The sequence below is a fragment of the Lepeophtheirus salmonis genome, chromosome 1, assembly GCF_016086655.4.
Source record: "Lepeophtheirus salmonis chromosome 1, UVic_Lsal_1.4, whole genome shotgun sequence".
In the NCBI taxonomy this organism is placed as follows: Eukaryota; Metazoa; Arthropoda; class Copepoda; order Siphonostomatoida; family Caligidae; genus Lepeophtheirus; species Lepeophtheirus salmonis.
In genome coordinates this window covers 39,029,019-39,043,966 of record NC_052131.2, presented here as the reverse complement: position 1 = coordinate 39,043,966, position 14,948 = coordinate 39,029,019, and the positions used below count along the sequence as shown (strand labels likewise).

At 34.3% G+C, this 14,948-nt stretch overlaps 1 protein-coding gene across 6 annotated transcripts in view; it reads left to right on the top strand.

Moving 5' to 3' along the window:
* Positions 1-14,948, top strand: part of LOC121128338 (uncharacterized) — a 124,495-nt gene that overhangs the window by 29,048 nt on the left and 80,499 nt on the right. The window contains exons 4-5 of one of the 6 annotated variants that reach the window (XR_011783099.1): positions 11,103-11,692; positions 11,769-12,121. The exons of 4 other annotated variants lie outside the window; for them this stretch is intronic. The gene's annotated coding sequence lies outside the window, so the exon portion shown is untranslated. Of the gene's footprint in view, positions 1-11,102; positions 12,122-14,948 lie in introns of those variants that run through there. One more of the 6 variants, XR_011783097.1, reaches the window with a different exon arrangement.

Below are 14,948 nucleotides of genomic sequence, written 5' to 3'. Positions count from 1 at the left end.
AAGATATTCCCAGTCTTCAATAAGAACTTTTTCTTAAGGGGGCAAGTTCAAACAATAGGTTTTATGAAGCAATTTACTTTTTGTATCCTACATAAAGATCATGACATGGTCTGATTGGTAGCTATTATGTGCATGCAGATATATTGAAAAGTTTGTCCTGTTTTTCTTCAAAATTATGTTCTTGAATAGTTTAGAATGACCTTCTATTTATATCTTTGGCTCCCTTAAAGAAAACTTTATCAACAATTTTTACTACATAATAACTGTAGTTTAGTAAAAGTGGGTTAACTTGTCTCCAGATTTCCATAACATCTGTAGAAATTAGTTTAGCAATCTCATTTAAATCTAAAGGATGACCAACGAACTTTTTTAAACTTTCACTTCTAATTAGTACTGATTTTCTTTTTCTTGCCATTTTATTTTGAAATGTCTACAAACTTCTAAATCACAAGACAGAAGGAAGCATTCGTGAGTTGTTCCTCGCTTATTATATGAAATATTACAAACAGGATTACCTGGATCATCTAAAATTTGTATCGTTTTTTATTACTTAATATTATTTTGTCTTAGAAAAATCAATCCAGATTTCGAAAATTTATTGTTGTTTTGTTAAGTTCCGAGAGCTTACATTATTCTAAGGATCGAGGATTACTCCTGCTCAAATGGGAGTCCATAATGAAACGGGAGAAGTAGATAGCTATGTTTTAAACATCGATATCCTACTATCTAGGCATGTCAAATGACGGAATTCCAAAATCGACCTACCCCACTGCTCAAGTCCCAGCATAAGTTTCTGGCTTAATGACTCCGAAACTAGAAGATGCACGGCTATATTTCATTCAAAAATAACATGAATTTATAATTAAATAGTATACTTTGTACAATAAAAGCCAATACATTTAAAAAAATTATGATATTGAAACATTTATTATTTAAATGATACAAAAGAAAGAGTAGTCAAAAATACAAGATTTGATGGATCCATATAAATTGATTTATCTTTTCAATCTGTATAAATATTAGAGTGATCTATTTTTCAGGAAACTCAACAGCCTTATCTTTTTTTCAAGATTCACTTTGAAACATTGTCTATTATATTGATATATATTTTTTCAATTAAATAAATATTTGACTCTTCAAATATCACTTCAATTATTTTAAGTCATTTTTAAAATCTGTCTGAAGAGGTAGACATTGTTCCTTCCTTCTTTAACCCTTTAAGTTACTTAATTAACACGTGTATTTAACAAACAACCTTGAAAAATATGTGCTCGATTTACCTTTCTCTTTACCACTTCCAGGTTCATTAACAAATTCGTGGCCTGACTGTCTTTGTGAATGAGCCTGGTCCTTGATATTGAACTGCTCAGCAGTGCCCCTAGAGCAGGGGCGGGAAAGTGTGGCCTGCGAGCCGCAGGTGGCCCTTTGCCATTTATTTTGCGGCCCTTCCTCTTCTCTTAGTAATTTATTTATGGTTATTTATTCGGGAAAAAAATAAAGCATATTTTAATAAATATGAAACTTTTATGAATATTATACAAATCCAAAAAAAAGTTATGAGCTATTTTACCTCTTTGAAATGCAATTATCCTTACAACTAAATTTTGAGTCAAGGATGATGATTACAGCGCCAATGCAAAGAGTGTTAAATAAGAGAATATACACACAAAAATACACGTGGAAAAGGATATTTTTCCTTCTTTTAGGAACCAATAGAGACTTATGGATTTAATCCACAAGAGTTATTTACATATTTATCGAGTCATCGTGTACTAGATATCATTTTAATTTTTAAGGTGTTGGGACTCTCATGTCCCGTTGGTCCCGAAAGGCTGAATAATTCAGTGCTGTCTAGTAATCATGGCTACTAAAAGAAAAAGAACTGTGGCTGTGAAGAAAACAGGAAATTCATTACTGAATGGAAGGATAAACACTTGTTTACATCAGTAAATAACAAAACTATATGTTTAAACTGCCAGAATTCAGTAGCTCAAAATAAGGAATACAACATTAAGAGACATTTTGAAACAAATTATGGTGAAAAGTATGGAAGTACAACATAGAGGAGAAAAGACAGCCTGGAGAAAAGTCGACTAAAAACCTACAAGGGGAGCAGCAAGTGTGAGGGTCACATTGCGAATACTATAGTGAGATTGCAAAGATTCTCTCCAAACACCAAAAGCCATTCTCTGATGGTCAAATAGTAAAAGAGTGCTTACAGAAATTTGCTGAAGTTAAGTGCTCACAAGTGCTAAAATGTGTTTCAGATGTATCTCACTGCACTATATTCAGACGAGTAGAAGATATGGGCTCAGACATAGCATATTAATCAAAGGTGATACTGAATGCTATTTACTTGATTAGATGAGAGTACAGATATCAGAGACACAACACAGCTGGCTGTATTTATTCGAGCTGTAGGTAAGGGGTTCAATGTAGCTGAAGAACTGCTTCACTTGAACCCGTTGAAAGGCACTACAAAAGGTGTAGATAAATTTGAAGGTGTTCAAGCATCACTACAGAAACTGGGAATTGAGGACATGCAGAAAATGTGTATCACTATGTACAGATGGTGCACCATCTATGATTGTCTGTCACAATGGCCTCAATACCAAAGTACGTGAGTTCTAGCCAGATGTTATTGCAGTTCATTGCATCATACACCAGGAGAACCTGAGCGCTACACTTATCAATATGGATCATGTCAACTCCGTTGTAGTAAAAACAGTAAACTACATACGCTCACGAGGACTAAACCACAGAGAGTTTCAGGAGTTCTTGAGACACCTTGAGAGCCAGTCTCAGGATGTTATTTATTTCACAGAGGCTCGCTGGCTTAGCAGAGCATCAACATTGCAACGTTTCTGGTTATTATTAGATGAGATCATTCTGTTCCTGAAGTTGAAACAAAAAGAGGTTCAAGAACTGTGTGCTCCTCTCTGGCGAAGGGACCTCGCGTTCTTAAATATGATATCTCTCAAAAATTATCAATGCCAAGCTTCAAGGACAAAACAAGTTGGTACATGACCTGTTTAAGCACCTAGGACATTTGATAGAGATCTTCAGCTCTATGAACAAAGTCTGCGTGAACAAAAAGTTGAGCATTTTCTCACCCTTAAATTTGTCTTTAATGGCAACAATGAGATCCTGGATAATTATGCTCAGAGAGTGGCAGTACTTAGGAAGGAGTTTTCATTTTTTTGATAATGAACCCCAACATAATAATACAATTGTTGACACCTCACTTAATACGCCTGATGAGGTTGTTCAAATTGATATTTGCCATTTTCCACTCCTAGTCGACTCTCAGTCTCTGATCTTTCAATAATAATCCGCTAACTTGGTTAACTATTCCTGCATCGTTTATTACTTCAGATTGGATGACTCGTCCAATTAATCAACTTCTTTCAGGTTCCTCTGAATTTGTCGACCTTAGAGACACTTTGATTTATAGCACACAGATAGAGACTGCTAGTCAAAGACAAAATGTACAGACGATAGATCACAGTGGAGGATGTTAGTTTCGGAGCAGGATACTTTTCTTCACAATGGGCCCCTCGCCTAGTACATTATTTGTAGCCAGATGAAGGTATCTTCTAAGAAATATGTTCCCCTTTCTGTTTGGAAAGATCCCGAATTTTTTTTTAAAGTCACAATCACCGAGGTAAACTTGTGAAGCCCATTACGTCTTTCGACTTATTAACTTGCACTTGCAGGTTTACTCTAGGGCAAGGGTGGGCAACCTTTTAAAGAGCAGGGTCATTTTTCAGAATGCAACAATTGTGGGGGGTGCGCCCCAAAGCCCTGGTTTGGTATTTTTGGCTTTTATTTAAATTTGAAATAATAGCATAGACAACTTGGATATGAAAAAATAAACATGCAATTATTTAATTTATGAATACAGGAGATATTAAATGCATATTTTATCATATTCATAGTTAGTGAGAAGCTTGATGTTGGATGTGTTTAGCCAATTGGTGAATGTTTGGTTGTATTCTTGATGTGCACAGACTCAAACTATGCAGCAGATGACTGTAGGTTAGATTGCTTCTCAGTTTACTTTTCATGTGTTTCACTTTGGAAAACAGTTTCTCACAGGTATACGTACTTCAAAACATGCATACAAATCTTCTGGCAAACCGCTTTAAATTACAGTAATCTGCAGCTGGTAGAGAGATATAAAAGTCAAATAGGTTCATCTCTTTGATATTTTGTATCTTGTGGGTGTTATCTAAGATTCCCCAAAAGGAGGGGCGGGTTGCCTTATGAAATAAGAACTTGGCCCAGACGGCCTAACTCGAGGAGAGCCAAGTGAGACTTCCTTGCCCATCCGGAAGTCAGGGGGCCCTGTTAATAGGTTACCATCGAGTACCTCAGATATGATGTTGGCCCTATCAATCAAGGAATCAACACCCCTCATCTGTCTTAGAATAATTCACCCAAGGAATACCGGTGAGGGAACTCTTCCCATCACCGAAGCTATCCTTAGGCGTACAATTTTTTGGAGACTGGGATGAACAACGAAATTCTGGACGACTTCTCTTATGGGTTGTTGTAATTGAAGAATCATGGATATTAATGAGTTGACTGGCTGAATGGGAATTTTACAGAAGTTGTGAGACGGCTAATTGCCGTACCCTTCGACAACGGTGGGAAGCGGGCTAGAGTAAGTAGGTATACCCCCCCCATGTTTAAATGGTCATTGCCAAGCATAAATTTCAAAGTTCGAAGGACTCACAGGGGTAAACAATCGTAGGTAGGTTGTGCCAGATGCGGTGCGATAACAGTCACTTCCCCATCAACAATAGTTCGTGGATTCATGTCTTCCGGAGTTTTCGTCCGCTCAGTAAGGTTTTCATTCGCCACTGGGAACAGCCTCATTAGAATGTAACCTGGGGTTGTAGTTGGAAATAAACCACTATATAGGAGAATGTAACTAGTTTCATAATGTTTTCATATTTATGTCCCATAATTTATTTAAATCCTCCCGTCTTAATAATAAAAAGGGTTAATTGATTAAGAAAAAGAAGGAAGCGAGGTAGACAATATTTTAGTGGTTGAGCTTGTTCGCTGCAGGGGTATTTAGTTAGGCAGGATTCGAATAAGTCAACTTTATCATTCATCCTCGTTGTTAGTATTGCAGAATAATTTTTCTTAATTCACCAAGGTAGCAATTTTTAACTGTTAGGTCATACTCGATATTATTTAGCTCAGCAGTATTCAAAAGGGGAATAATATGAATGGTCTCCTCTATCAGGGCGGCTCTTAGTAGATAGGGATTACTCCTCATTACTCCGCCCACTTTCTCTAGCCCGGGGTTTTTAAAGAGAGGAATTCAGTTGTGAGAGGCCCCGGCCACCTAATAGCGGGACATAACTGTCAGTCAGCATAACTTTGTAATGCCCCATCTTTATTTTTTGTAAGGTCAATAAATCCGGCTATAATAATAATAACTGGAATAAAAGTTAACGCAGTGAAACGTTTTATTTTACTATTGAAATGCAGATCTGTTTGATACCGTATCTTTAGCCCAAGATCTACTATATGACGATATAGGTTTTTGGCCATATTTAAGAGGCTCCCGGTTATATTAGTTAAATGAAACAAATCCTTAAAGGCATTTATAACAGTTTTTTCCAAGCCCATCATTAGGGAGTGAGGGTTCAATGCTGGGTTTATTGTTTTCAATGCGTTGAAATGCCTTAAAAATGTTTCCTCTGATTTTGCAGAAGTAATGCAAAAATACGTGGTATATTTTTACTGCATATAAACAATATTTGATAATAGATACTTTGAAAACATTTAAATGTACGGTCTCATTTCCGGTTCTTGTTAATCGCAAGATCTTCGAGCCCAACTTCAGTTTCAAAGTATCATGATCGATCCTCTTGCCCACTATTATAAAGTAAAAAAAATTACACCATTTCCTAGCAATATAAATTCATTTGGGATCTCATAGCCACTTTTTCTAGTTGGGATTGGGTTACGTGACTTTTTATTTGCTTACGTCCTCTGACACTCCTGTATCAATTTGATGTACTTGGCAGCAAAGTCAAAGTGGTTTTTATCTCAATTAAAGGTTACTTCAGCTATGAGTGATCTTGAGGATAATAATGAATTGGAGGCACGCGACATCAGTTCAACACTTGCTTTATAATCTTTAGGCTTGGAAGGTTTTGAAGAATATAATTTCTCTCCAACAGCTTTTTTGATATTTAAATTATCATTCTTTGAAACATTATGAATACTTGCTTTACACAGAGGGATTCGCATGTGCCCTTATTTTTTTTTATATCAAGACTGTATATGTAATTACAATGATCCATTAACTTATGTTATATATAAGTAAGACATGTAACATAATGCTTTTGAGTTCCGAAAAGTGGACGATAACTCAAAAGTTTAAGCCGTCGAGCTGCAAACTCTTTGGGCAATTTTTCGCACTAAATAATTCTTCTTTATAATAGGACAGCTAGAATGTCATATTAAAAAAATCTACTTGCAGTACTAGTCTGAAACTAGAGCAATATCATCGATTTTATTTTGTTATTGTTGATCATGCTATGGTACCTCTTGTCTAGCAACTAGGTATTAGTTAAAGCGATCTTCACAAAAATATCGCTATGTACCATTTATAACTCTTTTACTTTTTGCGATAAAGTGATATCAACATATCACACAAATCAACACCGCCCATGAATTTATAATATTGGTGAACGATTATTGGGCATGTGATATGTCAATGAGGATTGTCTTTTGATGGCCACCCTTTGAGGGGGGTCTCTGATCTCGTGTGAGAGAGAAAGTACAGCCAAGTTCTCGCTGGTATGACGTTCTTCGATTATTCTGCAGGCTAGAAGTTTTACTGTAAAGGTGTCGTCCTTTAAGTCACTGACCAAAAACCTTCTCCATTGAAATGGGTCCTACAGTCCGTTGTGAAGCCTAGACATGTAATAAAGTAGTTTTACGGTAGGATATTTCAACATCAGTATTATGATTTTAAATGAACAATATATTAAGTTATTACCCAAATTATCAACGTTTGATATTTCTTCGATGAGCTTGCTCTTGATTGTTCTGTATTCTTCAAATAATAAAAAAATTCGGCTAATGTTTTCTCGACGCAAGGCTGTATTTGCTATCAAGGGTATGGATAAAGTCCCTTGCAGAATAAATGAAAGATGCCCTTTGCCATCATTTCAAGAGTTTCTTTTTAATAATTTTCGTCTTAGACTTTTAAGAGGATATTTAAGATATTTTCTATTTGTTTGCACAATTTTTTCAAGCTCAAGCCATGGGTATTTAGATGTCACTGTAATGACGTAGTAGAGCTGTTACTACCACAAGTTTTTTCGCAAACGATGAACATTGATAACTATATATATATATATCTAATCACTTATGAAATAAAGAACTAGAAGTTGTTGTTCCTTCCCGTTCTACGTTGAGATACACACTGAGTCTAGTCTGAAGTGTTTTATTTTTTCAAAATAAGTAGAGAAGGAGACGTCACATTATTTCGTTTTCTAATTTTTATTGGTTCAGACTGATGGATAGCCGGCACGGTTCATTCAGTATCGACCGACCCAACACTCCAATGAACTACATAAGTAATCTCAGATACATTTTATTAAAGTAAGTTTAAGTAACCACAATTTATTTTCTGTTCCCTCCTTTTTTCTGATTACATCAAATAGAATATCAGAAGAAATATCGAAATTTCTAAGAATTTTCTCTTATACCTGTACCATCAAGATATTGGATATTTTACCCAATATATTGGTCTTACGATTTCAATACAATATATTAGGCCTCGTCTACCAGAAGGAAGTGAGGTTTTAACGATTCGTCAATTCTCGTGTAACATTTGGGACTAGATTTGAGTAAATATGAAGCAGGTGTAACTTTCAGTCCTAGTTCACTACTCTAGCTATAGTTTATGAGTTAGATTTTTTTACTTTTCTTGGATATATTTTAATTCAATTTTTTTATTGGAATGAAGGTTCTTAGTCTTCCATATTGGTGCATACCTTCAGCTGTAAGCAGGATAATGTTGTACATAGAATATTTTATTTTATAATAATGTAGAACATTATCCTCATAAATTAAGATAATTTTAATGGCAGGTCTCAGTATTTTATCTAGACCCAGTATATATAATCCAAATATAGCTTTAATTTAAAAATATAACCGAAGTAAAACAAGTCAAGATTTTACTAACAATGCACATTAATTATTAATCTGGCCACCATCATCCTCAATGAAGGCCTCCAAATGCCTCTGGAACCCCTTTCACACATTGACAACGTAGTCCTTTTTCATGATCCTCCACTGCTGGTTAACGAATTTCTTCAGGGCATCAATGTTCGGGTGGCGGACTTTAAGAATAACTTAGCAACCATGATAAAATTAAATGTCAAATCACTCACTCTACTGTATACCAATTATTAATTAGCCCATTTGGTCTTTTGAACTTGAGTGAATTGTCTTCCATAATTGTAGTATCTACTACCACGTTAGTTTAGCAATGGTCTAGGAGTAACTATCTTTTTATTAAAATCGAATTGTATCTTTCTTTTAGTTTGAAAAGGCATTAATGGCGGACTTCTTCTCGCTGAATGTCTCTCGGCAGAGTCTTGTTACCTGAAACCATTCCTTAAATGTATAAAAATGCCTTATTCTGTCTCTTAGTCCTTCAATTCAAGACGTAAATACTAGTGTTCAGACTCGATCCAGCACCGATTTTTTTTCCCAGTTCGGTCTTAAGTGATTTTTTTCTAGACTGATTTGGACCAATTTTTCGGTCCAGACCGCTGTCTCACTTTATTGACCAATTTTGGTTTGGTCTCACTTTATGGGTAGATTTTTTTTTGTGTCCCATATATTTTCTGCTTGAAGAAGTCTTATAATTGAGATGAAATAGTTTGCCCCTGCCATCCAAAAGAATGGCCATTTTGACTTTTTCTTCTAAGTTATTGAATGCATCTTTAATAAGAAATTCTTCTTTTTCTTGTTTTATGCTTCTTAAAAGAGACAAAATGTTTGGAATTTGCAAAGTCTCTCTAAGTATTACATTTTTCTTAACTAAGTGCTTAAGACGATGAGTAGGTACAATGGAATCTTGGAGAAAAGCTTTGATGCTCAGGTTTTATTTTTATAATGATTCCTCTTTCTATCACAGGGAGTACATTTTCATCCTTACAAAATTGGAGAATATCTATATTTTTGGGTTTGATTTGAAGAATTTGAAATCCGCTGGGTAAGAAATGTTCCCTTCTGAAATGAAGGAAAAGAGCCCGTGACTTTCAACTATCTTGAATCAATAAGTGATTCTAAACAAAAAACAGAGATGGTAACCAGATTAATGAATTACCTTTCAATGAGTAGCAGCTGACATGACAGTTTCAAATGTAAGAATTTTTTCAGCTTTGAAAAAAGCTTTAGACGCTGAATCTGTCCTTTCTGTTTCTCTCTCAAAGAGAGAAGCAGAAGTGGCCGTAGATTATCCTCTTGATGTTGAAGGAGTGGATAGATAACTGGGTAAGTTGGGCTACATGCAAGGAACAGCATCTTCTTTTAAGCGAGACTTCGACGCTTTCCTATCTAGGATTTTTTTATCTTCTCGATAATCCTTATAGCATGAATCCACTTTTTGTCTTAGAATGGGATTAGCTGGGAGCTGGAGGGTTGAAACGTGAGGTGGAATTTTTGCTCCGGTTGACACGCAACACCACCAGATACAACATATGTGTTTGGCACCAACTTAATGATTAAGTGAAGTGAATCTTTCAAAGAATTCAAATTGATACCGCTGGAATTTAAATAGTACTCACGTTATGTTCAAATTTTGAAGATAAAAAGGAATATTTCCTCTAATTGTACTACACTGGAAGAGTAGAGGAAAAAAAGGAGAAATAGTGACTATTATTCCATTTATATCGTCTTCCTTACTAAAAACAATGTGGTAAGTGCGTTGTTTACTTAAATTCGTATGTAAACACAGCCCAGCCCCAGTGCGTAGCTCCACATTGCGGAAAAATAATAAACCTCCCTGAACAATAATTATGATTATCCGGCCAAAGAATATTAGCTACTAGCTAGAGAAAGACTTCAGACGAAGTTGAGTCACCTGTTGACATTAGTCCTTTAATTTTATCAATCATTGTTATTACTTATTTGAGACTTTATGAAAGTGATTTTAATTTTTATTAAGTGATAATTAAATTAAAAGTATTCTTGACTCAAACTGGTTTTCTAAAGATGAGTTGAACAACCCAAGAAGTTAATTTCAAGAATCTATTCTTTTCAAGAAATAAGAAACGTATGGAGCCCTACTCGCTAGTGGTCCTTGAATTACAATTTGGATTTAAATCTATTAAAACTAATCCATCTATTAGTCAATGTTACTATTACAAGGTTAGGCAACAAGAAAATGACCTTTTTTCTTCAGAAATGGTTTTTAGACTAGTATGGACTGCCTCTCCTCATTTCGATGCTAATGTCAAATAAGTTCAATCTTCGGAATCAGTTTCTTTTGCGAGCAAGGACTGACTCACCAAGATAACGAAGAGCTATCATCCTTTTGGATCAGGATCTTTCAAGATAATACGAATATAGTCCATTCATGAATTACTCATTCTCATGAAGCTGAGAAAAGGGACCAACATTTCTTCTCATGAAAGTCGAAATAATTTTTTTCAAAATCTATTAAGAATTTATCTTCATACAATTGATAGAAATGTAAATACTAGTATGTTTATCGGATCCCTCTGATCTCTTATGCAATGGAAAGAAATAACTATGTTTTAATATTTTGCTGTAAATTTTCTAGCATTTTTGAATTAGATACTCAGGGGACTGATAATTATCACTTCGATTTATTTTTTATATATATTAATATTTAGTACATACATGATGATATCCATATGGTCCTTTTAAATATATTTTTGTATTCTGAAATCCATTTCAATTTATTTATTTAGTATTTATCCTGTAATTGTTTTGATTAAGTTTAAGTTTAAATGCAATTATTTAAACAGGTTAACGACTAGTTAACTAGTTATTATTAGTTATTGACTACTTGCCTATTTATTGCGTATTAGTTATAAAAGCGAGAAGACGAAAGTAATCTATTAAACCATGGATTCTTCTAATTATTCAAGCTGGACTTTATTGGCGCTCAGGAAAGAACTGAACAAACGAAGTGCAAGGACTAGTGGGAGGAAGTCCGATCTGATAGAGCGTGTTGTCTCGTATCAACGAAACGCTGACTTCAGAGGCCCAGTTGTTCAGATCCCAGACATGGTTCCAATGTCAATCTGGCGTGATTCTGGGGACTCTAAAAGTATTGTTAAGTCAGATAAGACGTCTATTCCTCCTATAACAAAGGCTCACATTGAGCATTATGTTATACATCGGCAAGTAGGGGACAATATTCAAAATTTGGATATTGCGTCCATGCGCAAAGGGGAAAAAATGAGAGAAACAGTCTTGGCCTTGAGCTTCGTGGAATCAAAAGAAGACATACAGAAAACACTATTTTCTGGTATAATTGAAATGGAAAAAATTAATTATAATGTAAAGTTCGTCATCGCAAAATCAGGAGAGGTCGTTTAATTGCCATTGTGAATGTGCGGCAGGAATAGGTCCACATGGGACCTATAAACATGTGAATTCTGCCCTCCTGATAATGGTAAATTTTGTTTCTAATGACATTCTATATATATCAAAGTCCTCTACAGAAACACTACAAGTTTTAAATTTCCCAGAAGATTATATGGCGGAGAACCCGTAGTGGCTGAAAAAGTGTGCAGAGGTTGTTTGAAAAATGTTAGTATGTACCACTTTAAGTGTACAAAAACTAGATTTCAGGTGTCAACAATGACGATGATCCTCAACTTGAGCGTTTTCGCAACAGACCTGCATTTGTTGACGAGTTCAAAATGACCATCTTGAATTCTCAATTAAATACACCATGGAAATATAGCTTTGGGTCTACAGGTATGAAAACAACCAACATCGATCACGATTATTTGGCACATCCCTTTACCCATTATTAGGTGAAGGACTGTGTCAAAGTATCTGATCAGGAGATCATACAAAATGAGAAAAATACTGGACTACAAGCATCGTCTTCGGCATAGAAAATAGAACGGAAATGGATATTGACTGCCTCCAGATTTGGTGACATGTAAGTAATGTCATGAGCAAGACTTTACCAAACTGGCAGAGTCAATATATCAGCCAAAAAAAATGTATCTGCTGTTATTTCCCATGGGAAGGCGCATGAGTCTTCTGGTATAAAAAAGTTTACCCAATTAACTAAAAAAATTATTAACAAATGTGGGCTTTTCCTTGATACAGAGTATCCCTTTTTGGCTGCATCTGCCGATAGACTTGTGGAAGAAGATTCAATCTTCGTGGTGAAATGCCCTTATTCAGGATGTTATGATAAAATTGCTCCAGGATATAAATTTCCATTTTTGGAGATTCGTGTTGGCGATATTAAGTTAAAAATAAATCACAATTATTACTACCAAATTCAGGGTCAGCTACGAGCATCAAGGAAATCAAAATATTTTTTTGTAGTCTTCACATTTGAAGATACTTATATTGAGGAAATTATATTCAGTAATCAATTATTTAATGAGGATATACTGCCTCGTCAAATTTTATAATGATTATTATGTAAAATAAATATCAAATCAGCAATGACTAAAGATTTTGATTTCCTTGGTGTAGGTGGTATAATTTTCTAAGTAGGGTCATTTCATCTCAAAGGTTGAATATTATTTCACAACTTCATTGGAAGAGGTAGTCAAAAAGGAGATACCTGGTCTTTTTTGTTATGTTTACATATTCTTACACATTATTTTCAGCTGCCATATGTTTATAGTCTGTAAGAATTAATAGATAAATATTTTATATAATACTGCGTCTTATTGAAATTATTATTTTACTAACTTATTTTATTTCAGTAAGTTTGATAAACTTGATTACAGGGAATTTTACTTACAGACACTTTACAATACTAATTTCATTATGATATGATATATTTTTTATGATAAATTATACTAAGAAGAGACCTAAATTTGTAAAAAAAAAATTGAGACATTACTTAATTAATATTTTTTTAAATTATTTATTCCCTAATTTAATATTGGTTCTATTATTTAACTAATAACAATTATTTTGTGGAAAAATACCGCTAGATTAAGTTATAAATATTATTATAGTTTTACATAATTAACTTTCCCCACGGTAAACTTTCAGCATCAAAATCTAATCCATCTAAACCAATTATCCTCTCAACATGTATTCTTTTCGAAGAAATTACCTCCGGAAGTTGATTAGTCCCTCTCATAGGGATCCGAGTATTCACTTTAACATTTTGATTGGCAAATAAGTCCTGCACCATAATATATCTATCTGCCATGATTGCATCTCCTGAAGTCAGTCATTTTTTCTATAATAGGTCAGAAATTTCGATTATTTGGCGATCACAGCATGAGCCACAATACGCAGGTGATATGTAGGTGACTACACCTCTCGGACTAATTCCTACCATAACTTTTACCGTATTACTGTTCTCGTAGAAACTCCAGGTTGCTCTTTGATCTCCAACATTACTTGGTTTATTGATTTTGACCTCAGTGGCATCCAAGATCATGTACAGGTCTATGATGGCATTGGCCAAGAACAGATCAACTTCTTTAAATTGATAGCACATAAAATTCAACCATGTTCAAAATTTTTTTGGGCAGATGTACGTTGCATTTTAAACATAATGCCAATTTCAATATCATCCTTGTTTTGGCGTGACTTCATCAATGTGAGGAATAACTTGTTCTCTCGAGTTAAGGACTAATTTTTATAGTTCAGATGATCAACAGCCGGTCCAAGAGAAAAATACAAACATTTGAAGTGACTGTATTTACTCATTCCTGTGTAGTAGGCGATTGCTGAAATAAATTGAATTGTTTACTGCCCACAAGATAGGTCATGAATAGTTTAAAGATGGATAAATATTCCTCTTAAAATATATGAATAAAGTTATATAAGAAAAAATGCGTTTTACAATTTTTCTTTTACAAAACCACAGATGCTGATTTAAAATGCAACTTTAGTATCCTTCTATAGAATATCTCAGGATATATAGTATTTTATTCATCTACAAATGGATTTTACAAATTATTAGGGCAAATTTAGATTATACATATATACCTATACAAAATCTAATGAGACATTTTTATACAATAATAAATATACTAATTATTTATACTTCAAATTCTATCTACAACCATCTGTCTTCGTTATTTAAGTCATTGGTAAAGCTAAGGAAGAAAAGTAAATTAATTTGTTCAGTATTTAAAACGAATTATACTTTTCTTAAATAAATTACATACCAATATGTTCGAATCCATTAATCATACTGATTTTAGACAAACTACATTTGAAGTTAAGACCCTCTGAGACAATTCAGGGACTTGTTTTCCCCATAATACTGTAGTTTTCTAACACCTTATTTCGGAGATTATATTGACTATTCAAATTCGGTAAAGGTACGCCCATTACTTGACTTACAGATTTCCCCAAATCTGGAAGAATTCGATTGCTATTTACCACATACTTACTAAGGACTCAGTAAAAGGACTGCGACAAATAATTGATATCGAAGATGACTGTTTTATGACTTATAAGTTCCATTTTATGCTTAATTTACAATTTAAGATGGTCATTTTAAACTCTTTCAAACATTCAGGTCTCTTGTGGAAATACTCAGGTAGAAAATAATCATTTTTTACCCCTAAAATTTAGTTTTCGTACAGTAATAGTGGCATATACTAGCATTTTTCATGCAAATTTCTGCTTTCTGGGTTTCTGATCCGCCATAAACCTGATGGAACGCTTAAAGTCTGCAATTGGCTCTGTGCAGGACTCTGAAATAG